Here is a 23888-nt window from a genome sequence, read left to right as displayed (position 1 = left end):
CCAGACTTGTATTTTCCTTATCCCACAGTGCAAACCAGCTTTACAAAAACTCGACGCATTTGTTCATTTGTTGAATCCTATAGTACATACAATATTAGAATTACTGCAATACTACACCGCAAACAAATGAAGTTCAAAATCTCTTTTTTTGTCCTTAGACTGTTTGTTCTGTTCCACTCAGGGTATGTAATCAAAATATTTTGATCGAAATCACTTGTATTAACTCTTTTCTTCTCTGTGTGGTTATCTATTTGACATCTAATTTTGTTTCTGTTTGTATTCAATTGTAGGGTTTCTCCCATTCTTGTTGATTTTACTTTTTTTTTAAGATTTTTTTTTTTTTGATGAGGACTATTTTTAAAATCTTGATTGAATTTATTACAATATTGCTTCTGTTTTACGGGGTTTTTTTGCTTTTTTTGGCCATGAGACGTATTCGCCTCCTGATCAGGGATTGAACCCATACCGCCTGCATTGGAAGACAAAATCTTAACCACTGAACCACTGGGGAAGCCTCTCACTTTATTTTTTTAATATATAAAACATTAACCTGGTTCAAGAGTCAAAGCTAGGTGAAAAGATATACTCAGAATTTCCATTCCTGTCCCTAGCCTTCCCATCCCATTTCTGCCTGTCCCCATAGGTAACAGATTTAATTATTGTCATATCCTTTCTATGTTTCGCTTTGCAAATATATTATTTTTCCTCTTGCACAAAGATAAACTATTATACATTTCTTTTTCATCCTGTTTGTTTTTTCATTTAACAGTGTATCCTGAAATTACGTTATATCTGTTCAGATATCTTTTTAACTTTTTTCCCAACTATAGGATATTTCATTGTGTACCACATGTATTCAGTCAGTCTCCCAACATGAGCATTAGGTTGTTTCCAATATTCTGCTATTTTAGGTAATTCTGTCATGATCAATCATGTACATGTGTCTCTTTTATGTTTTTGGAGGCATAGCTTAGGGTAAATTCCTAAAACTGGGATTTCTGGGTCAAAGGGTAAGTACACAAATGGTTAGATATTACCAAAATTTCCCCCAGCCATAGGAATTGTACCATTTTACATTCCCATTGGCTCTATCTATCTATCTATCTATCTATGAAAATGCCTACTTCTCCATAGCTTGACAATAAAGTATATTGTCAGGCCTTAGAATTCTTGAAATGTCACAGATGAGAAGTAGTATTTTAGTTAAATTCTCTGATTGCAAAGGAAGATGTCTTAAAAAAAAAAAAAAATCATGTATTTTCAGGTGCCAAAAAGCAATGAGAGGGTAAGTTCCAAAAGTATCAACACTTTTCAAGTCTCACGCTTGCATTGGGACTTGCATAATGTCCCACTGACCAAAGCCATTCACACGGCCAACCCCGGGCTTAAGGGGTGGAGAACTTAACCTCTCCTCTTGCTGGGAGGAACAGCAGCGTTATATTGCCAAGTGACATACATTCAAGGATAGGAAGAATTTGTGATTATTTTGCAATCTACTTTACCTACTTCCTTGCTCTTGTTTTCTGGGATTTTCATAGCTATTTTGCATGTTTATTTTTCTATATGAATCTTAGAATCAATTCACCTAGCTTTAGAAAAAAGAAAGGTATTGCTGTTTTATTGAAATTGCCTTAAATTAGTAAATGGAGGAAAAGAGGCTTATTCAGAAGTGTTTTATCTCATATTATTATAAATGTCTTCCGTTATATTTGCTAACTGAGCCAGGCCATATACTGTTGTATGTGAAGGTTTTTAATTTTTATGTGAATTTTATACTTTATATCTTGCTAAATCACTTTATTGTTTGAATTAGGTTTAACACTGATTCTCTAGAGTTTTCAAGGTTACTCTCACATTATCAATAGTTTTCCTTTTTCTGACTTTGCTTTTCTGATTGCATTGTCTGCTCCAATAAGTGCTAAACAGCAAGGGAGAAAGTGGGAATTCCCACTCTGTTCCTGACTTTAGTAGAAAACATTTTCCTTGTTCAGTTAGATGATGGGCTTTGGGAATTATACATACATACACATACATTATGTTTTGTGTGTTCACATTAAGGAAGTATCCACAAATTTCTGTTTTCTTGAGTGTGTTTACATTTATCAGAAACGAATGTTAAAGCTGTTGAAGGTCTTTTCAGGTTCTATGGAAACAATCTTTTTCCTTTCAGATTTTTGAATACAATTGAATACAATACAATTGGTTTCATTGTTCAAATTTAATTTACATTTAGTTCTCTATCAAATTTGCAATGTCATTTTAAAAAATAATTTTGTATTCCTATAAATATCCTCACATTTCTTTTTTTAAAAAACAGCAGTTCTATAATTTTTGTCTATAATTTCAGTCTTCAAAGTTTTTGATCTATTTTCTGCTTTGTTTTTTTCTGCTAATATTTGCTCCTGGATATGTTGTTTGTTTATGTGCTTGGTTACTTTTTAGTGTGTGATGCTTTAACTCCTTGAAAAACTAAGATTCGTTGAGGCCTAGGATGAAGATGCCTGTCTTCAGAGACTATGAACATTATCCGTCAGGCACCTGGGGCACTACCATTATACCCTTCAAAATAAATTCATGAGGTTCAGTAGAACAGCCAAGCCCCATGCTAAGCACTGTACATATATAACAACTTCCCTTTAAGAGGGGTGTACTATTCTCCTCATTTTATAGATGAGAAAACTGAGACTCAGAAGTTAAATAACTTGCCCAAGTTCATCCAGCTAATAAGCACCAAAGCCAGAATTCAGTTCTGAGTCCACAAAAAAGGCCTTTCATCATCTTCCTGCATCACAATAGAGCCCAACAGAGGAAAGAACCAAACCAGAGCTTTTGTTCAAGCTTTAAAATGGACTCAAAAAACCCATATGAAAACAGATTCCTGTTCTGAAAGTTTTAATTTAGAAAAGTTTTTTAGAAAACTGAAACATCCCTATCTCAAAACTGCAAGTTGCTAAAGCAAGTTGGCAAGGAAGCCCTATGCCTAATAAAATACAATTTTCTCTAGAATTTCACTGTCCTGGCAGGGGTCAGAAGTTCTCCAGGAGACTGTCATACTAGTAAATGAAGGCTCTTGGCTTGGTAGCACACCCAGGCCAGGCCTGTTGCTGCAAAGCCAAAGATGGGAACTGGGCGAAGTCATTCTGTGAGGAAAGGAATGCCTCTTTTATTATTAGAACAAGTAAAGTTAGTCAGTGTTTGTTTTACAAGGGCCTGCAGTCCTTCCTGGAGGTTACCAGTACAGTCTTCTAGAAATAGTCTCTTTCCAATTAATAGAAAACAACCTTGAAGGACTTCTGGTTGGCCCAGATCCTTCCAGTTATTGACGGGGCGGGGGGGGGGGGCGGCCAGGGGGGCTTTCTCAAGTTGCCTGTCTAGTTAGTGCAGAGCCATCCCTGGAGTCTGGTGTCAGACTCTCTCCTCTACATCAGATGCCTGAATCCCTATTCCCACCCCCGCTTCAACTCACACACTTGCCTCCAAATTCCTGCCCTGAGTAGTAGGCACAGGTATGGGATTGTCTCTGGGGGCTCAGGAGTCCTACTTTTCTGGAATGTCATCTGCACCTTGTAGATACTGAAGACTTTATTGTCACTCATCATTTTCATCTAGTTGCATTTTTGCTACTGTCAGTTAACTGTCTGAGCACCCTTCCAAGAATCCAAGTAGGGCTGAGCCTGGTTGCGAAATAAAAAACCAAATGTAAGGAAGCCTCTGGGGAGAGAGACCTGATCTGCATAAAATCACTGGAGAAGAATTAAGCACCAAAATAGGTGCAAGTAGATGTAATAAAAGCAACAGGACTCAGAGAACTGAGAGATGAATGTGGGCTGGAGAAGTTTCACGTGGGAGTTGGAACTCAATTAAGTGCTGGGGATGAGTGGGATTAACGTAAAGACAGAGGAACAGGGAGGGCATCCAAGCTGGGGAAACAGCATACCCAAAGGCAAAGTCAGGGTTCAACGTGATGGGTTTGAGGAGCAGGGAGCAGGCCTGGCGGACTGCAGTGCAGGATTGGTGTCGGGGGAGGTGACAAGTGATCTTGAAATCCTCCAGTTCAGTTCAGTCACTCAGCCGTGTCCGACTCTTTGCGACCCCATGGACTGCAGCACGCCAGGCCTCCCTATCCATCACCAACCCCTGGAATTTACTCAAACTCATGTGCATCGAGTCGGTGATGCCATCCAACCATCTCATCCTCTGTTGTCCCCTTCTCCCACCTTCAATCTTTCCCAGCATCAGCGTCTCTTTGAATGAAATTTCAAATTTGAAATCCTTGGATGAGAACAATAGAATATCAGAGTGTCTTAAGACTTAGAGACTTCTAAAATGATTTAATCCAAATCTGTTATTTTACATTAAAAAAAAACTAAACCCTATATGTAAAATAGATAAATAACAAGGTCCTACAGTATAGCATTAAGTAAAAATGTTAGTTGCTCAGTAATGTCTGACTCTGCCACCCCATGGACTGTAGCCTGTAAGACTCTTCTGTCCATGGAATTCTCCAGGCAAGAATACTGGAGTCGGTTGGCGTTTCTTCCTCCAAAGGATATTCCCAACCCAGGTTTCCTGTATTGCAGGCAGATTCTTTACTGTCTGAGCTGCCAAGGAAGCTTAGGAAACTATATTAAAATCATGTAATAAACCATGTTGTGAAAGAATAGGAAAAAGTGTGTGTGTGTGTGTGTGTGTATATATAAAACTGAATCACTTCGCTGTACACCAGAAGCTAACATAACATTGTAAATCAACTATAGTTCAATTAAAATTTAAAAGCCCCCAAAAACTAAGCCTTAGAGAGGTTGAGTGACTGGCTCAAGTGCAACAAGCCTAGGGTTTGGATTTGCAGTCTTGGGAAGTGGGAACTATTCAGTGTTCTTCAGCAGGGGAGTGGTCTAATGGAAGTGGTGTTCTGGGCAGGATGAGCCTGCTGGCTTCAGACATAAAAGGTCATGAGCTGAAAGAGGTGACAGACTGGTGAGTCAGTGGGCCTGGCTCCTAGAAAAAGGCCCCACATGGTGTTTGCTGGGCTCTGGCAAGGCCTGCTTTCCTCCTGGCTTAGGCAGCCGTTTCCTCTTATACTCCTGCGTCTCAGGGAGAAGCAGTGGTCCTCAGGCAATGGTCCCTTCTTCACACAAGCAGGTAGTTTTCCAGCAAACTCCAAGCCCTTCATAGATCCATGAGCTTGAGAATAAAGCAGCTTTCCAAATTGGAAAATTCCTTTGGGATTCCATGATTAGTGTCCAAGCAATTCACAAAGGCTCTGACAATTTCTCCCAAAAGGCCTAAGGGTGATGTGAGAAAGGCAAGAATTTTTCTTCCCATTTACCTAGTGGGAAACAGAACTGGAGTGAAGGCCTGGGAGTCAATGGGGACAGGTCCAAGAGGTCCTGAGTTTCCATCTGGGTCTTCAAGTCTAGACACTTTGATTCCAGGAGTAGCCTCTTTGTGATGCCTCGGAGCAGTTTTCAGGCATGAGTTAAATCACCAAGGTAAACGTGAATTCTCTAGTTATATGAGGAAATCCCAAAACATTGAGACTGGAAGGATCTGAAAAGGGTCTACGCTTGGTCCTCTCTCTGATATTGAAATTTGAATAATCATAGCTACTAGTTACTGAATCTTTACCATGTGTCAGATCCTGCACTTTGTGTTTACATGTGTTTAATCCTGACAGCAACTCCATGAGGCAATGATTATCAACCTTATCTTAAAAGGGAGGAAATGGAGGTCTGGAGAGATTGACCAGACCAAGGGTGTCCAGTCTTCCCTGGTGGCTCAGAGGTTAAAGCGTCTGCCTCCAATGCAGGAGACCTGGGTTCGACCCCTGGGTCGGGAAGATTCCCCTGGAGAAGGAAACGGTAACCCACTCCAGTATTCTTGCCTAGAGAATCCCATGGACAAGCTCCTAACACCTGTCTGATGTGTGCCACTCGCTCGCCTTCATCCTCAGCCTCTGCCTGGACCAGGTGCCCTGAGTGGCCCATTCTTATTGAGGTAGCCCAGGCTATTCTACCAAGGGACAATCTATCTCCACTGGTCCTGTCCTGGTTTGGGGGTCATGTGGAACACCACCATCCCCCTTGGTTTTCCAGTCCTTTCAGATCCTGAAGGAAGTTCTCGTATATCCCCCCTAAGCTTCCCATTTCTGGTCTTAAAATGATATCTGACTATCCTTCAATGTGTCCTACCTGTTCTTTGATCTTCTTTCCTTCTTTCTTGTCTTCAGATTAAATATTTCTATTGCTTCAGTTGCCCCTTGCTATCCGGCTCAGTGTTAGCTTGCTGACTATACAGTTTTGTTATTTTGGCATTTGATTATAGCATGCATCCCTGTCCTATTAAAGTCTAATATAAATAAATGAATGGGCTTCCCTGGTAGTTCATAGGGTAAAAAAATCTGTCTGCAATGTGGGAGAAGGGAATGGCAGGGATCAAACCTGGGCCCCCTGCACTGAGAGCACAGTCTTAGCCACTGGACTACCAGGGAAGTCCCCTTTTAATTTTTTTTTTAATATCAAGTTTGGTAAACTTTTTGTCTATAAAGGGCCAAATGGTAAATATTTGGTTTTGTGGATCATGTATGGTCTCTACCACAAGTTCTTATTTGTTTTATAACCCTTTAAAATGTAAATATCAGACGAGATCGGGCGCGTTCAGGGTGGTATGGCCGTGAAGACATACAGATGGCTAACAAACACATGAAAAGATGCTCAACATCACTCATTATCAGAGAAATGCAAATCAAAACCACAATGAGGTACCATTTCACGCCAGTCAGAATGGCTGCGATCCAAAAGTCTACAAGCAATAAATGCTGGAGAGGATGTGGAGAAAAGGGAACCCTCTTACACTGTTGGTGGGAATGCAAACTAGTACAGCCACTATGGAGAACAGTGTGGAGATTCCTTAAAAAACTGGAAATAGACCTGCCATACGACCCAGCAATCTCAGTGCTGGGCATACACACTGAAGAAACCAGAATTGAAAGAGACACATGTACTGCAGTGTTCATTGCAGCACTGTTTATAATAGCCAGGACATGGAAGCAACCTAGATGTCCATCAGCAGACAAATGAATAAGAAAGCCATGGTACATATACACAATGGAATATTATTCAGCTATTAAAAAGAATGCATTTGAATCATTTCTAACGAGGTGGATGAAACTGGAACCTATTATATAAAGTGAAGTAAGTCAGAAAGAAAAACACCAATACAGTATATTAACACATATATATGGAATTTAGACAGATAGTAACGATAATCCTATATGTGAGACAGCAAAAGAAACACAGATGTAAAGAACAGACTTTTGGACTCGGGAGAAGGTGAGGGTGGGATGATTTGAGAGAATAGCATTGAAACATGTATATTACCATATGTGAAATAGATCGCCAGTCCGGGTTTGATGCATGAGACAGAGGGCTCAGGGCTGGTGCACTGGGATGACCCTGAGGGATGGGATGGGGAGGGAGGTGGGAAGGGGGTTCAGGATGGGGAACACATATACACCCATGGCTGATTCATGTCAATGTATGGCAAAAACCACTACAATATTGTAATGTAATTAGCCTCCAGTTAAAAAAAAAAATGTAAATATCATTCTTGTCTAGTGAACCATATAAAAATAAGCTGTGGGCAGATTTGATCTATGGGTCATAATTTGTTGACTTCTGTTTTATACAGGCAATTTTAGTTTGGATTTACCTCCATATGTACTCTTTGTGTACTTCATTTCTTTTTATATTACCATGCTTCCACATGGGATCATCTTCCTTTTAGCATTTTAAATGCATCATTCCACTGCCTTCTGGCCTCCACCATTTCCCATAAGTCAGCTGTTTACCATAATGTCAGTCTCCTATACATTAAAAGTTGTTTTTCTTCTGCTGAGTTTTGTTTACCTCGGTTTTAATATGCATCTAGACACATCAGTTATTACAGTTGATGTGTCCAGGGAAATTTTTGTTTGTTTGCTTTTGTTTTTTCCCTGCTTCTTTGTTTCAGCCATTTTCTCTTAATCTCTTAATTTTCAGCCTCCCTCTCTATGCTTCTTCTGGGACTCATTACCTGGTTATTTTGTATGCTTGACAATACCCACACACTTCTGATGCTCTATTCATTTTTCTTCAATTTCTTTTCCTCTGTATTTTTCAGAAAGGTACTTTCTATTGATCTATCTTTAAGTTTACAGATTCTTTTTTTCTGCCATCTCAAGTCTGTTACTGAGACCATCTAGTAAATTTTTCAGTTATTTTAATTATCACTTCTGGACTTTTTAAATATAGCTCCTATTTGTTGAATCTCTAACCTTTTTTTTCTTTAAAAAGGAAATTTTTCTTTAATTCTTTGAACATATATATAATAGCTACTTTGAAAACCTTGCCTGCAAAACTCAACATCTGGGCCCACTCAGAGCCAGTTTTCATTGGTTCCTGGACTAGTTTTTCACTGGCTAGTTTTCATGGAAAACTGGACATGTCTGATAAAATTGAGCATTCTGCTTTATTTTTCTGAGGATTGTTGGTTCATTTTTCAGTTTCTTGCCTCAACTTAAACTGCTTCCCCCACAGAGGGCAGACACTGATTGTCTTTGCTCAGTGTTTTCTTTTCTTTTTTTAACCTGACATTCTAGAATTCGCCCTGGGTTTGCATGATTAATGATTTTGAAAAGGATAGTGGTGGCCAAAGACCTTGCGTTTCTCAGGCTCTGTTTATTGGTCTGTGTGTAGGGTGGGGCAAGAAAACAAATTTGCAGCCAATTCTTAAGTTTGTTTTCACTTAAGTTTTATGTGAGTTGTACAAGTTGTTTGTATATTTTGGAAATTAAGCCCTTGCCAGTCACACTGTTTGCAAATATTTTGTCCCATTCTGTAGGCTGCCTTTTTGGTTTTTTGTTTTATAGTTTCCTTTGCTGTGCAGCTTGGACAGCAAAGAGATCCAACCAGTCCATCCTAAAGGAAATCAGTCCTGAATATTCATTGGAAGGACTGATGCTGAAGCTGAAACTCCAATACTTTGGCCACCTGATGCAAAGAACTGACTTGTTGGAAAAGACCCTGATGCTGGGAAAGATTGAAGGCAGGAGGAGAGGGGGACGACAGAGGATGAGATGGTTGGATGGCATCACCGACTCAATGGACATGAGTTTGAGTAAGCTCCAGGAGTTGGTGATGGACAGGGGGTCCTGGAATGCTGCAGTCCATGGGGTCGCAAAGAGTTGAACACGACTGAGTCACTGAACTGAACTTGCTGTGCAAAAGCTTGTAAATTTGATTCAGGTCCCATTTTGTCCATTTTTATCTGTACTGCCTTGGGAGACTGACCTAAGAAACATTGTTACGGTTCATGTCAGAGAATGTTTTTCCTATGCTCTCTTCTGGGAGTTTTGTGGTGTCATGTCTTATGACATCTTTATGTTGTGTCTTTACATCTTTAAGCCATTTTGAGTTTATTTTTGTGTATGGTGAGAAGGGTGTTCTCTGACTTCATCAATTTACATACAGTAGTCTGACTTTTCCAACACCACTTGCCAAAGAGACATTTTTCCATCGATATTCTTGCCTCCTTCATCAAGGATTAATTGACTGTATGTGTCTGGGTGTATTTTTGGGCTCTCTGTTCTGTTCCATTGATTTATATGTCTGTTTTTGTGCTGATACCACATTATTTTGAGTATTGTAGCTTTATTGTATTGTCTGAAGGAGGGCTATGCCTCCTGCTTTATACTTTTACTTCTGGATTATTGTGGCAGTTCTGGATCTTTTACAGTTCCACGTCAATTTTAGGATTATTTGTGAAAAATGTCATGGGTAATTTGATAGGGATCACATTAAGTCTGTAGATTGTTTTGGGTAGTATTGTCATTTTAACAATATTAATTCTCCCAATCCAAGGGCATGGGAGCTTTCTATTTACTTGAATAATTTTCAGTTTCCTTTATTAATGTTTTATAGTTCTCAGCATATAAGTCTTTCACCTCCTTGGTCAGTGTTAGTCATGTCTGACTCTTTGTGACCCCACAGACTGTAGCCTGCCAGGCTCCTCCATCCACGGAACTCTCTGGGCAAGAGTACTGGAGTGGGTTGCCATTTCCTTCTTCACTTCCTTGGTCAAGTTTATCCCTAACTATTTTTTAATGCAATATTAAAAGTTTTTTTTTTAAACATTGATGAACTATGGACAGAGGTTCATGACATTGTACAGGAGACAGGGATCAAGACCATCCCCAAGAAAAAGAAAAATGGCTGTCTGAGGAGGCCTTACAAATAGCTGTGAAAAGAAGAGAAGCAAAAAGCAAAGGAGAAAAGGAAAGATATACCCATTTGAATGCAGAGTTCCAAAGAATAGCAAGGAGAGATAAGAAAGCCTTCCTCAGCGATCAATACAAAGAAATAGAGGAAAGCAACAGAATGGTAAAGACTAGAGATCTCTTCAAGAAGATTAGAGATACCAAGGGAACATTTCATGCAAAGATGTGCTCGATAAAGGACAGAAATGGTATGGACCTAACAGAAGAAGAAGATATTAAGAAGAGGTGGCAAGAATACACAGAAGAACTGTACAAAAAAGATCTTCATGACCCAGATAATCACAATGGTGGATTCACTCACCTAGAGCCAGACATCCTGGAATGTGAAGTCAAGTGGGCCTTAGAAAGCATGACTATGAACAAAGCTAGTGGAGGTGATGGAATTCCAGTTGAGCTGTTTCAAATCCTGAAAGATGATGCTGTGAAAGTGCTGCACTCACTATGCCAGCAAATTTGGAAAACTCAGCAGTGGCCACAGGACTGAAAAAGGTCAGTTTTCATTCCAATCCCAAAGAAAGGCAATGCCAAAGAATGCTCAAACTACTGCACAATTGCACTCATCTCACATGCTAGTAAAGTAATGCTCAAAATTCTCCAAGCTAAGCTTCAGCAATATGTGAACCGTGAACTTCCAGATGTTCAAGCTGGTTTTAGAAAAGGCAGAGGAACCAGAGATCAAATTGCCAACATCCGCTGGATCGTGGAAATAGAAATACACTCTTGACCCTCATGAAAGTCCAGATAAATTCTTGTTAGGAAGCAAAACTGCAGAAGAAGGCTGGAGTGGAAAAGAGATCAAGTCCCCTCTCCCCAAGTCAGGCCTGCCTTTGGCCTTGTCTGATGCTGTCTGGGGGTTCTCGCATGGCATGCCCATTGAAGGAATGTGCACCCTGGACAGAGAACTGGATGGAGAGAAGCCAGAGGGAGCAAGGGAGTCAGACCTCTGATTACATATCAGTATCATAAATGTTTCTTGACGCTGTTGAAGTAAAAATCAAGATTATATATCAGTGTGAAAAAGAAAGCTCAAGATACAGCATTAAAGGAGCTTGTAGGATATAATATTGCATCCACACTGATTACAACTGAATGAAAAGTGAGACTGACCAGGAGCCTGATGGTGGACATGAGTGTGAGCACATGAAACCACTCTTGGCTAGAGGGGTGCTGGTCACCATGGGTGATTGTTTTCCTTCCTTTATTTAGAGTGCTGTTACTGTGCTAGTGGCTCAGACGGTAAAGCATCTGTCTGCAATGCAGGAGACCTGGCTTCAATCCCTGGGTTGGGAAGATCCCCTGGAGAAGGGAACGGCAGTCCACTCCAGTATTCTTGCCTGGGAGATCCCATGGACCGCAGAGCCTGGTAGGCTACTGTCCATGGGGTTGCAAAGTTGGACAGGACTGAACGACTTCACTTTCCCTTTCACTTTACTGTGCTACAGCCTTATTTGTGGGTTTAGAAAGCTAAAGGTTTGATGGGGAAACTCATTGGCTTATAAAGTGAATCTCTCATTGTACATAAAATTTTTTAAAAACTAACTTTTAAAAGACTGGCACGAAGTAAGCTGGGACGAGAACAGTGTCTTGGCAGTCTCTCCACCTGTCTTTTCTTCCTCTTCATTTCATGTTCAGTAAGATGTCTGAAGACAGCCCTTGTCCAGCTATTACGTACAGTCATGGCTATTGGGAATGCCACTATTGGCTCTTAAGCTCACATCACCCTTCAGTCTGGTCCAGAATGTCCTCCGCTTTCCCTGATTTGTCCTGGATCCCCAAACAACAGCAGTTATTTGTCCAACATCACTCTCCCCTAGAGTTCTGCCCTTCACTAAGGAACCCACAAAGCAATCTGCGATAATGTATCTGTGCAAGGTATAGGGTTATTGCTAACCCCTCCCAGATGACACTTTTGCTTCACAACCTGGGGATTCTGCCTTAAGAGGCTGCGTTAATGGATGTACAGGGTCCCAAACAATGGAGGTGATAGTTGGAGGAATGGAACCTGGACTTTCCTAACACAAGGGACATTAATGAGCAGGGCAAATAGGTAGGGTGGAGAGGAAACGCACGGAAGCTGTGAATCTAGAGCAGGGAGTTAATTCCAGGTAAATAACCAGGACAGTTCTTGCTTTCTTTTAGAAATGACCCAGGCCCATACTTCCCCTGGAGAGAACACATTGGAAGAGCAGCTGTGGCCAGAGGTAAGGGCTTTGTCTTCATGGGAGAGGTAGTGACTTCCCCGCTGAAGGGTGAGTCCAAGTCTTGATACAAGTTGACAGGCCTTCCCTGAGGCCTTGGGGGTATAGACTGGGTGAGCTGCTTCCCCAGGGACAGGGAGGTTACCTGGCAGAGTGGAGGCAGCATAACTGTAGCTCCTGGAATTTGGGGCTCAAAATCTCTTCAGACTGAGCAGGTAGTTCCAGAAATGCCCAGAAAAACTTATAAACAGGCTGGTTATATCTGTGAACCTTGAAGCAGATGCTGTGAGTTATCCGAAATCATTTGGGTGAGCTTTTCCCAGAATATCTACAAGATAAGAGTTGAAAGTAAATGCTTTATCTCTTACTGAAATCAGTAATTCATGAGAAATTAACTTGTGTCTCCTAGTGACAGATGTGCAACCAATTTACTGCACATTTTCCCCCACTGGAATCTTTCCCCTTTTACTCTCGGTTCTGGGGAGAATACATGTGATCTCCTTTCCCAAAGTCCTCCACCTGATTCACAGAAGTGGAGGCTGCTTTGGATGTACACGGGCATCTGAGGCAGCCAAGTGGCCTTGAGGACCAGCCCTCCCCCACCCCCCCGTCACTTGCTTTCAGCAGCCCCTCGGACTTAGGACACATTCTGTTCCAGTGGGGACACAAGAGTCTCCCAATTTCCACTTTATCCCAATTCCCAGCTTTAAATAACATAATGCCCCATATACCCACTTTTGTATAAGCAATCAAACTTAAAGAAGGAAAGTAGATAATACAAAAAATATAATACCATAGAAGAGATTTAAAAATTTTTTAGTCTAGATATATTGGGTCTCTTCATGATTTCCTTTTTATTATGATAAAATATACATAATATAAAATTGATCATTTTTGAGTGTACAGTTCAGTGACATTGAATATATTCACATTGTTGTGTACCTGTCACCACTTTCTATCTCCAGAACTTTCTCATTATCACAAGAGTTGGTTTTTATTCTTCATCCTGCCTCCCTCCCTCTCCACCCCACTGTTCTGAGGCATCCTTACTTGCCACCTCTAAAATCGTTCTCAACAGGCATATGGCTCCTTTTACTAAGTGAACTGGGTAAAGGGTTGAAAGAGCATGACTATGGACAATTGTTGCTTCTGGATTTTGAGCCTCATAGAATAAGTACGTGGTCATCTCTACGTCAAGCTTTCAGGACCTGTAACGTTCCCTTACAAGGCAGTTGATATTTCTGACATTTGGTTTCAGGGGCAGAGCCTGAAGAGTTTTTCATTCTTTTGCAACTCAGAGAATATGCCTTCTCCAGGATCCAGTGTGCCTTCTAACTCAGGTACGTGACCCTGAGCCATGAGCCAGGAAGGCCAGCGTCTTCTCTCTGGTGTGGCTGGCAGAGGCTTGAGCCCCACTCTACTTGCACCTTTGGCTGTTCACATCTTCCCTCTTCCCTGTTCTCAGTCCCTCCTCTTTTGATATCCTCAGTCATTTCTATGGAGGGACACAGCCCAACACACCATTCGAGATAAAACCAACATGGCCCCATGGTGGTTTTACCTGGGTGAAGGTGACCCCTGGGAGCTCACCTCCAGGTGGGTGGACCACATCACAGGAGCTGTGGATTGAATGGATCCTGGCTATGCACGAAACTTCCCAATCCCGTAATGTAGCCACAGTGGCTGCTCTAGACATATTTTTTCCTATAATGGGTTAGGTTCATCTAACACCTGGATGCTATGAATGTTGCTGTTGAGCTGGTCCTCTTCTCCAGCTTTATCATCTTACACGGCTGCATTGTGGACTGTGTTTAATGGCTTCGTTTGCATTGTACTGGCTTACCAGGATTTCCAGTTAAGCATGCTATTCTTACTATTCTGCCATCTAAGAAGTGTGGTTAGAAAAAGAAATCGACGTACTTCTTAGGAAGTGGCTTCTTTAGGAGGCTTACCCTTAATGCCCCCATAACATGACCAAGGAATATATCAGTGGTTTCTAAGGAAACCTAATTTTAAGGATGCTGGTGACCCAGGTAGGTAATGGAGGCTTCCTGCCGCTTGTGTCTGATATTTATGTGTGTTCACAGGCTGTTCACAGCCCTGTTCTCTGGCAAGCCTCCAAGCCGACTTGATCCCTTTTGAACCCAAATGATTTTCATTTTACTGTGTTGCTGTCTTATTAATGCTGCTGCTGCTGCTGCTGCTGCTGCTGCTAAGTTGCTTCAGTTGCGTCTGACTCTGTGCGACCCCATAGGCGGCAGCCCACCAGGCTTCCCTGTCCCTGGGTCTTATTAATGGTGGCCAAGAAATGCAGAGTTAAAGGATAGAGGGAAGTGAGAGGCAGAAAGAGCACCAGGTGAGAAGGAAAGGAGGTCCATGGGTAACCTTCCATGGGACACCTCCTTGGAGATCCTGAGACCAGTCAGCAATGTGGCCTCCAACTGAGGACTGAGCCTCTTTGGAGCAGGTTTAGGGCTTCCAATGACTTCTTGGTCTTCAGATTCCCCCTCCCATGGCCGACCTTGGGGCATCCTTGGGGTGAGGACCTTGGGTCTGCTTCTCCCATTTGGCATCCTGGGCCCACATTGTGTGAAACATAGATCTGATCTTCTTACATGGGTTCTTGTCTTTGCAGTTCACTCTCTGAGACCTTCTGATATTAAATTTGTGGCAGCCATTGGTAATGTGAGTATAGCAAGGAGATGGAGGTGGGAGGCGGGGTTTGGGACTGAGGATTCTTTGAATGAGCTCCTAGTAACCAGGAAGAATGTTTCACTTGGGGAGAGAGAACATTCTCTGAACTGGAAAAATCCTAAAATCTAGGGTTCTGAGTTGATGTTGTTGTTTTAAATTGAGTGACTGACTCTCTTTACATTAGGATGAAGAAACTTTTGAACTTTCTCATGAGTAAATCAAACCTATTGATAAATAAGCCAAAGATCACACAGAATTTTAAAAGCAATCTCTTAAATTATCTACTTATGAGATAAAGAAGAAAAATGTCCTTACCTGCTTGGCAAATTTTTAAAAATACACCCATCTTTGCTAATAACTTTGAAGTGGTATTGTTTTATGTGGTCAGGAACTGAGAAAGGGAGCAATAAGGGAAGGATGGAGAGAGGGGAGAGGGCTAAGCAGGAAAAGCGGAGGCTTGGAGAGCAGAGCCAGTGTGATTTCCCGTCAGTCCTGGCTTCCCGCAGTCCCACTGCTCTGGTCTCAGCACTGCTGCCCCACAAGTCCTAGCAGTCCCAGCGGCATGGACCACTAATCAGGTGTTCTCAGCTCTGCCCTGTACCCCTCGCACCTGAACCAGTACCCCCTCGCCTCTCCCCTCCATGTCTTCCTCCCATCTCTGCCCACCTCGTTTCCTTCCCTCATCTTCTGTGTTGCCGCTGCTCTCTGCACCCTTGCCCCTGGCCCAGGCTGCCTCCTTGCTGCAAACCCACCCCACTTCCCTGCACACAGCGCCGGCCATAGGTGAAGACTTCACGGTAGAAAAACTGACCAGGCCCAGTGAAATCTGCAGCCAGGGCTCCCACCCTTGCTCTTTGCTACTTGTGATGGTGGGGTTAAACCTGCACGTGTGATGGTGTGTGTGTACATGCGTGCACATGGATGAGGGTGAAGGCGGAGGTGTCCCAGGGGGAGGGATGTAAAGGAGAGGTGGGAATAATGAGAAGAGAGATTTTCTGTCACGAGGAGCACGTTGCAGCTGCCGAGCCTGTGTGTCCCTGCGTGCTGATGGTGACATCGCAGAGCCGGGAGTGTGTGACACTGGCTGGAGGACCCGCGAATTCTCCTTCCTGAGGCAGGGAAATTCCCTGCAGGGAACTCTCCACTCCAAGCCAGGTTTCTAAAGTTAAACCAATCAGCGGCTTCCACTCTTTGGTCCTGGCTCTGAGAGAGCTCCTTGACTCATGAATTATTCAGCCTCACAGCTCCTGCTGTCACTCAGCTCACCCTCTCTCCTCCTGGGAGCCCAGGGTGCTGGGAGATGCTTTTAGTCCATGATGGTCTCCCAGCCCCGGATCATTATCCTCAACCTTCAGGATAAGCCTCAAGAGCACAGTTCGTAGGAGGCTGCCTGCCTCTGTCTGCCCTGAGAGTCAGCTCTCATGAACTCAGCCTGGTTTATGAAAGACATCAGGATAGGGAAAGATAATGGAAGATAGTGAAATGAAAAAGAAGGAAGGTGGAAAGCCGGTGCTTTTGCTCCAAGTTCCTGGAGCTTCCAAAGCCTAGCACTTACTTGTGACTGATGCTAGCACTTGTTTAATTAATCTGGACTTCCTTTTCCTCACAGAATGTTAAAGATCAGAGTCATCAAAATTGTTTTCAAACTAACACTTGTGACAGACATTCATTATAATGAAAAAATGAAACATGTGTAGATAGTATTAAAAAATGGAAGGTCTCAGTCATATCTCCTATTCTCTTGTCTCAACAGCCATATACATACACACACACACTTCAATATATAGGGTGCGTGTGTGAGAGAAAGTGTGTGTGACCTAAATAGGGTTACACCGCAGTATGCTATCTGTGACCTTTTATCCCTCTTAACTAAGTGCCACAGACATTTGCCGTGCCAGGGAGGTTATAACCCACTCTATCAAATTCCTTGAAGCCAAGGCTTGTGTCTCAGTCATGTGTCTCTAGGGCCACAGAACATGCAGCCAGTGAAAAGCGTGAGAGGGTAACAGGCAGGAAGGCCAGGGGTCTCCAAACCGAGGAAATAGCCTGCAAGTGTCAGACATTTTTATCTCTCTTAAGTGGCAGGAGGAAACAAACTAGCGATATTTTTTCCTTCTCTATACAGATTTAAAAGGAGGTTTCTCTTAAAATACCGTGTTGCCATAATGACACCTGGTTTCACCTAAAGTTAACCAATGCCTTTTTCTCATGAAAATGTTTATCTTAAGCTATGCTAATGTACTATGGATTTACCCCAAACTCTGTCTTCAAGTTGGTTCCGCCTCTTGGCTCACAACCTACTTGACAAACCAATATGTTATACTCAGATGTTGTTCCCCTAATCTGTGTAAATAAAACTATTTGTATGGTGATCTGCCCTTCTTCAAGATTCAAGTTAATCATTTTATGGCCCAGGATGAACCATTTGGTGCCAAGATTATCCCAAAATGCATCTTATGGGTGAGGGGCCTGGTGCCATTCTGAATTTTAAGACATTCCTTTCTTTCATTAACAGATTGCTAGTGACTATATAACATCCAGCTGAAGACTAGCAGGGGGGGTACCCTTTCTGCCCCCTTCTGATGCCTATGTCAGAAGCTTTCTCTATCTTCTTTATACTTTAATAATACTTTATTACACAAAAGCTCTGAGCGATCAATCCTCTTCTCTGGCCCCGGATTGAATTCTTCTCCGGGGGCCAAGAATCCCGGCGTCTTTGCGTGATTCAACAACAACCTTTCAAGCACAGGGGGGAAATGGCCAGGGGTTGGCAAAATGGTAGCAGAGGAGTTTGCTGGGCTTGTTCCAGCCTTCCCCTCTGTGACCTCTCCCTAAGCTCTCCCATGTTCTCTCTACCTTGTTCCTCTCGTTCTCTCCCTTCCTTTCCCTTCCCACCCCCATCTGGCTTTTCTGAGGAAAACCTCTACTGTCAGTCAGGTCCACTTTGGCCAGGCACAGGCTGACCCCTTGGCCTCAGCCCCAGAGCCAGGCCTCCCTCAGGATTTCACCCGACCTGTATTTGCATGTGGTTTTCTGTTTAATGTGTTACCTTCCCTCAGAAAACTTTTTCAAGCTCCCTCTTGTTGAAAAGAATAGAGGACTCCATCCCAGTCAGAGGAGAGTCTGCCTGCCCTCCCCAGAGGGAGCCAGAGGTGTGGCCCATTTTTACAGACTGACGGGCTGTCTTTGAAGCTGGGTCCTGAAGGACAAGCAGGCCCTTTAAAGGGAAGCAGCTGCAGACTGGGTGTAAGGTAGTGATGGTACCTCATCACCCGTCATCACCACACCTGGAGACACAGTCTTCTAGGAGTTTTGAGAGAGAGAATTGGTGTCAGAACCTGTGAAAATACTACTATTGACAACAGCTAATTTGTGCTGAGCACTTTCAGTGTTCTGGGCACAATTCCAAGCATCTCTGTGCTTAGTCGCTCAGTCATGTCTGACTCTGTGTGACCTCATGGACTGTGCCTGCCAGGATCCTCTATCCATGGGATATTCCAGGAAAGAATACTGGGATGGGTTGCCATTTCCTCCTCCAGGGGATCTTCCCAACCCAAGGATTGAACCTGAGTCTCTTATGTCTCCTGCATTGGCAGGCAGGTTCTTTACCACTAACACCATCTGGGAAGCCCCCAGGCATTTCTGGAACCTCACAAAAGACAAGATTCTCATGGTCTCACCTCAACCCTATGACCAGGGAAACTCTCCAACTGAGTCCTGTGTGGTTCAGCTTTTACCAAGAGGACAATCAAACACTTACATTGTTCACTCAAAAAATAGTATCGAGTGAGTATTTATTGAGTACTTATGATGCATCAGATGCTGTTCTAGGTCTGAGAAATATAATGAAGAACAACACAGAAGCAAATTCCTGCCCTCCTGGAGTTTTCATTCTATGCAAGGGAGACAGAACACACACATTTTAGACTGTGTATTAGATTCTCTAATTATTTTAGAGTATGGAAAGTCACAATGAAACAACCTATTGTGTTTCTATGAAGGATGTTAACATTCTACAGAGACACATTTAAGTCTAAGCTTTCCCACCCAGTTTTCTAATCTGAAGAAACTGTTTACACCTGTTATTTCCTGAGGTTGGACCAGCAAGCTTTGGAGAAAATCTAACATCCTTTCTTCCCTCCCTGAAAAATGAACGCAGGCAGGTCTGGCCATTTTCTGGATCCAGGGATTCCCTTTTGTTGGTGGGAGGGAGTGTACTGCAGGCAGCTGGGGTCTCCCCAGGACCAGGCTCTGCCACCTTCCCTGGCTGGGCTGCTCACACCCCATATCTTTTCCAGCTTCCGGACTCAGGGGCGCACGACCTGGAGGAACAAGAATGGTAATTGTTCGGGAACCCCAGAGCAACAGGGCTGAGCTGAGCCTCCAGGTTGATAAGCTCTTGTTGTCTCCCTGCTTCATTGGCGTGGAGACCTGAGGGCCAGGGAGGAGACGCCTGCTCCAGGCTCCCTTAGGGGCAGGCAGAAGAGTGGAGACCAGAACACAAACTTCTGCCTCTTCATCCAGCGTTCTGTGCAGGAATTCCCCTGGCTCCCTTGGGTGAATAAGGGAGGAACAGCGGGAAGGGCTGAGTAAGGGGTTCTTGCTCTTCCTCCAGCCTCTGTGCTCTGCTCCGGGGGATCCCAGCAGAGTTGGACCAGGGTCAGGCTCGTTCTATGTGGCAGTCTGTGTCCCCTTCCAACTTGGGACCAGACTAGAGGGGTGGGGAGGAGGGTCCAGAGCTGCTCACCCCATTTGGGGAGCTCCATTGCCCTCTGAGGTGTGCCTCTGTCTCCAGAAAGGATAAATCCAGAATCAGAGCCATGCTGAGCCGAAGCCTGTTGTGAAAGAGGCCACAGCAGTTGAGGGCAAGCATCGGTAGGCGGCGAACTCAGGCTGGCGTTGTGTGCTTGCTTCTACTTGCAGGACTGAAAAGCAGGAGCTGCAAGCATGCGTGGGAGTGGTGACTGGTGAGTTCGATGTTTTCACGGCTGGAATCCAGATTGTCCCTGTCCCTCCCAACACAGCAGCCCTTTGGTGAAAAAAGAGGATGTGCCCTACTGGCCACATTGTGGCAGAGCCTGAGGAAAGGGGAGGCATTCTGAGAGGACAGAGAGGGAGCCAGGGTGTGAAGAGTCATGTCCTTTGAAAGGAAGGCATGAGAGATGTGTCCGAGGGTCCCTGAGTGAGAAGACTCCAAGAGACATGGGGTTAAGGTTAAGGGATGTAGGAGAGGGGTCAGGAGTGCCTGGGCCAAAATCCCGAGGCTTCTTCTCCCCCAGGACCCCAAGGCGGGACTTACAGCACTCCATCTGGAAACTGTCCACCATTCACTGCCCCCACCACCACACCCAGGAGAAGACCCAGCTCCAATTATCAGTTCATTTCATTTTGTAGTAACTCCCTTACTTACAAAATAGATATATCAATTGGCTTCAGCAAAGTGAAATGAAAAGAATAAAAACTAACCATAATCCCTCCATCTAGAGATAATGATTGGGCTTCCCTGGTGGCTCAGATGGTAAAGAATCTGCCTGCAATGCAGGAGATCTGGGTTTGATCCCTGGGTCAGGAAGATCCCCTGGAGGAAGAAATGGCAATCTACTCCAATATTCTTGCCTGGAGAATTCCATGGACAGAGGAGCCTGGCATCTACAGTCCATGGATTTGCAAGGAGTCAGATAATCACTATTAACATTTTGGCCTTTTATATATAAATGTGCTTAGGAATATGTTATATGTAGTATTTTTTTTTTCCACTTAATATCAGAGGTTCCTTGCAACTTGATTAAGTCATCCTGAAACCCCTGAGTGCCTTAATGCCAGCTGAATTAGCCTGGTGGATAGAGTCACCTATGGCTGGTGTTCACAAGCCAAGAGCAAGAATACCACTTTTCACTCCATAATTAGAGTGAAAAGACTCGGGTGGCAATGCAAATGCTTTCCTGAGCTGACACTCAAGCAGAGCATAATAACAAGTGAGGTAATTGGTGCCCTGTCAGTTGAGCCCGTGAATGTCACCAAGGACCTGGGAATTATGAGGCTCCCTGCAAAGTGAGGGATAAATAAGACACTGGTCCTGCCTTCTGCCCTTGCCATCCATCAGGGGAGGCAGAGGCCTGGTGTCCAGCCCTCCAGGATCTTATTGACAGGTAAGGGGACATTGGTGGCCAAAGTGGTGGGGGGTCCTCTTGCAAAGAGTCAAGGGTTCAGAAGGAGCGGGCCCCTGTGACTTGGTGACTATCTCAGCGCAGGCTAGGTTTGGCCCTGTTTACCTTTAACTGGTAGGAAAAAAGAAATGAAGTGTTGTATCTGGGGGAGTCTAGGAAGATGGGGTGTAGTTTAGATCCTGAAACCGTAAGCACAGCTATGGCTTTACCTGATTTCTTAGTCTGTCTCCATTTTGGGGGTCCCTGACCCACCTGGTAACAAGTCCTGCTAGCCCCCCATTAAGTACAGCATGGCCAGGAGCCCCGCTGACCAGAGGAGCAGCAGAAGGCAGGGCGGTGAGGGCAGGGTGCACCTGCGTGCCCTCGGGACAGGACTCACCTGGAGCTTACAGTGAAGCCAGTCTAGCTAAGAGGGATGGGCCCGGGAGGGGCAATATTGGGTAGCCAGGCCCGCAGAGGAGCAACTGGTCTTCCAGGAGAAAGTGCTACAGGGGCATCGAGGCCCGAGTTCAGCCCATCTGTCCTTCGACCCCAGAGCCTTAGAGCCCTTCCAGTCTAGCTGTGTCCCCTCACCCACCACAGCCATTGTGCCATTGTGCAGATGGGAAAACTGAGTCTCAGGGAGGTAAACAGACCTTCCTAAAGTTACACGGTCAGTATGTGGCAGAGTCCCTGGGAACCCAGGTGGCCCAGCCCCATAGCCCGCGTCCTTTGTTCTGACTCCAGAGAGGGGTAACTAGGACAGAGCAGCTGCCAGCAGCCCTAGAATAAAATAGTAGGCAGATTGATGTGAAAAGACCCAAGGCCATGTTTGATCACAAAGAAGCAGTGTTTTACAAATGCCCTTAATTTGGGCTTCCTTGGTGGCTCAGCTGGTAAAGAATCCACCTGCAATGCTGGAGACCTGGGTTTGATCCCTGGGTTGGGAAGATCCCCTGGAGAAGGGAATGGCTACCCACGGCCTGGATAGTCTATGGGGTCGCAGAGAGTCAGACAGGACTGAACAACTTTCAACACCAAGCTGTTTTGTCATTCATCCTCGCAGACCCTCCTGATGTGAGGAAGAGAAAGTGCCCCACCCCCCACCCACTCACACATGCGCACTCTCACACAGACACGCCCATACACCCACTCTGACCCTGTCACCTTCAGCTCTGGGTTCCCACCACGCGTAGGGGACGGGCTCCGTCCACGGGCTGGTCAGGGCGCCATAAAGGAGGCTCATGAGTTTGGGTTGAGGATGAAGAAGTTGTGGCCCCAGGTAACTGAGTGGGCTGCCCAAGCAGACGAAGCCCAGTGGACGACTCCTGCTCTCTGCCCCTTCTCTCTCTGCTACCTGCACAGTGTTAGCTTCCTTCCAAAGCAGCCCCTCTTAAGCTATCTTTTGGATTCTGCTCCAAAAAGCCCCAGGCACTTGTGGATGGGGACAGTAGAAAGAGGGGCCAGGGAGGGGAACACCACTTAGCTGCCGTGACACACTCCCCGTCTGCCCTCTCCTCTCTCTGGACCAGACACAGCCTAACTGGTCTTGACAGCACTATTTTGAGCAGTCCTCTGGCTGTCAGCTCTGGGACACGTCTTCTGTGAGCTCCCCAGAGCCTTCCCGCTCTGCTGTCGCTCTCAGGAGGAGGGAGGGCAGGGAGGCAGCCTGCCGAGTCCCCCATCCCAGCACACTTTCCCTAACGAGTACGCAGTGCAGGACAGTGAAGAGCTGCGGGATCTGAGTGCTCAGGCTCAGATCCCAGCCCCCTCAGGCAGCTGGTGTAGCCTCCCCCAGCCTCAGTTTCCCTTCACACACACACACCTCGGGGCTTAGCACTTGGCTGGCCAGCACCTGGTGGATGCTCCTTTTCTCAACTCTGTTCACTTCGAAGGGCCTGCTACACGGTGGCCCTCACAGCCCAAGGCAGGTCATGCTTGGGGACAGGGGTGGAGACCCTGGCACCTCACCCCAGAGTGGGTCACTGGCTGCCGGGACCACAGCCTCAAACCAGCTCTCTCTTTAGTCCTTTCAGATGTCATCAGACACTTCAGCCCATCTGTTCTGAAGCCCATATGCGCCCTCAGGACAGGAGCGGTAGGCCGTGCTGCTGCTGAGTAAGCTCTTTTTCTGGCTCTCTGCAGGGCTGGGCGCCCTGTCGTCCTTGGCATATAGATGGGAGGCTTTGATGTTATGGGGGTGGGGGCTGGGGGAGGGTGGTGGTGCTGGAAGAGTCAAAGAGGCTTTAAAAGAAAGATCTGTGTTAAGTTAAAGCCGAAATGTGTCTCCTGTGCTGACTTTAGTCTGTTGATGGGCCTAATAAAAAAATCAGGTCAGTGTCTGCCTTCCAGGACTCAGGAGGGGTGCAATGCAGCCTCCTGCTCAGAGCCTTGTGCGTAGGCTGGGGCAAGCGGCAAGCTTTCAGCCCCTGACAAAGTTGTATTTAACTGACTTTTCTCTTGGCTCCCTTCCCTCTGTGCAGAGACTTGTGGATTCAGGCAAAAGACCTGGTGAGGAACATGAAAGAGAACCAG

At 44.8% G+C, this 23888-nt stretch overlaps 2 long non-coding RNA genes across 2 annotated transcripts in view; both read left to right on the top strand.

Moving 5' to 3' along the window:
* LOC120851533 overlaps positions 1–15198 on the top strand; it is a 30942-nt gene extending 15744 nt beyond the window's left edge. The window contains exons 3-5 of the long non-coding RNA XR_005718348.1: positions 12455–12516; positions 13772–13853; positions 15149–15198. This is a non-coding gene — a long non-coding RNA (uncharacterized LOC120851533). The remainder of the gene's footprint in view (positions 1–12454; positions 12517–13771; positions 13854–15148) is intronic.
* A 4931-nt stretch (positions 15199–20129) lies between these two features.
* On the top strand, positions 20130–23888 carry LOC120851532. Its single transcript, XR_005718347.1, has 3 exons — positions 20130–20174; positions 23381–23471; positions 23837–23888. It is a non-coding gene; the product is annotated as an uncharacterized LOC120851532 (long non-coding RNA).

The sequence above is a fragment of the Oryx dammah genome, unplaced genomic scaffold (assembly GCF_014754425.2).
Source record: "Oryx dammah isolate SB20612 unplaced genomic scaffold, SCBI_Odam_1.1 HiC_scaffold_25, whole genome shotgun sequence".
NCBI lineage: Eukaryota > Metazoa > Chordata > Mammalia > Artiodactyla > Bovidae > Oryx > Oryx dammah.
This window is presented reverse-complemented; position numbering and strand designations above follow the sequence as displayed.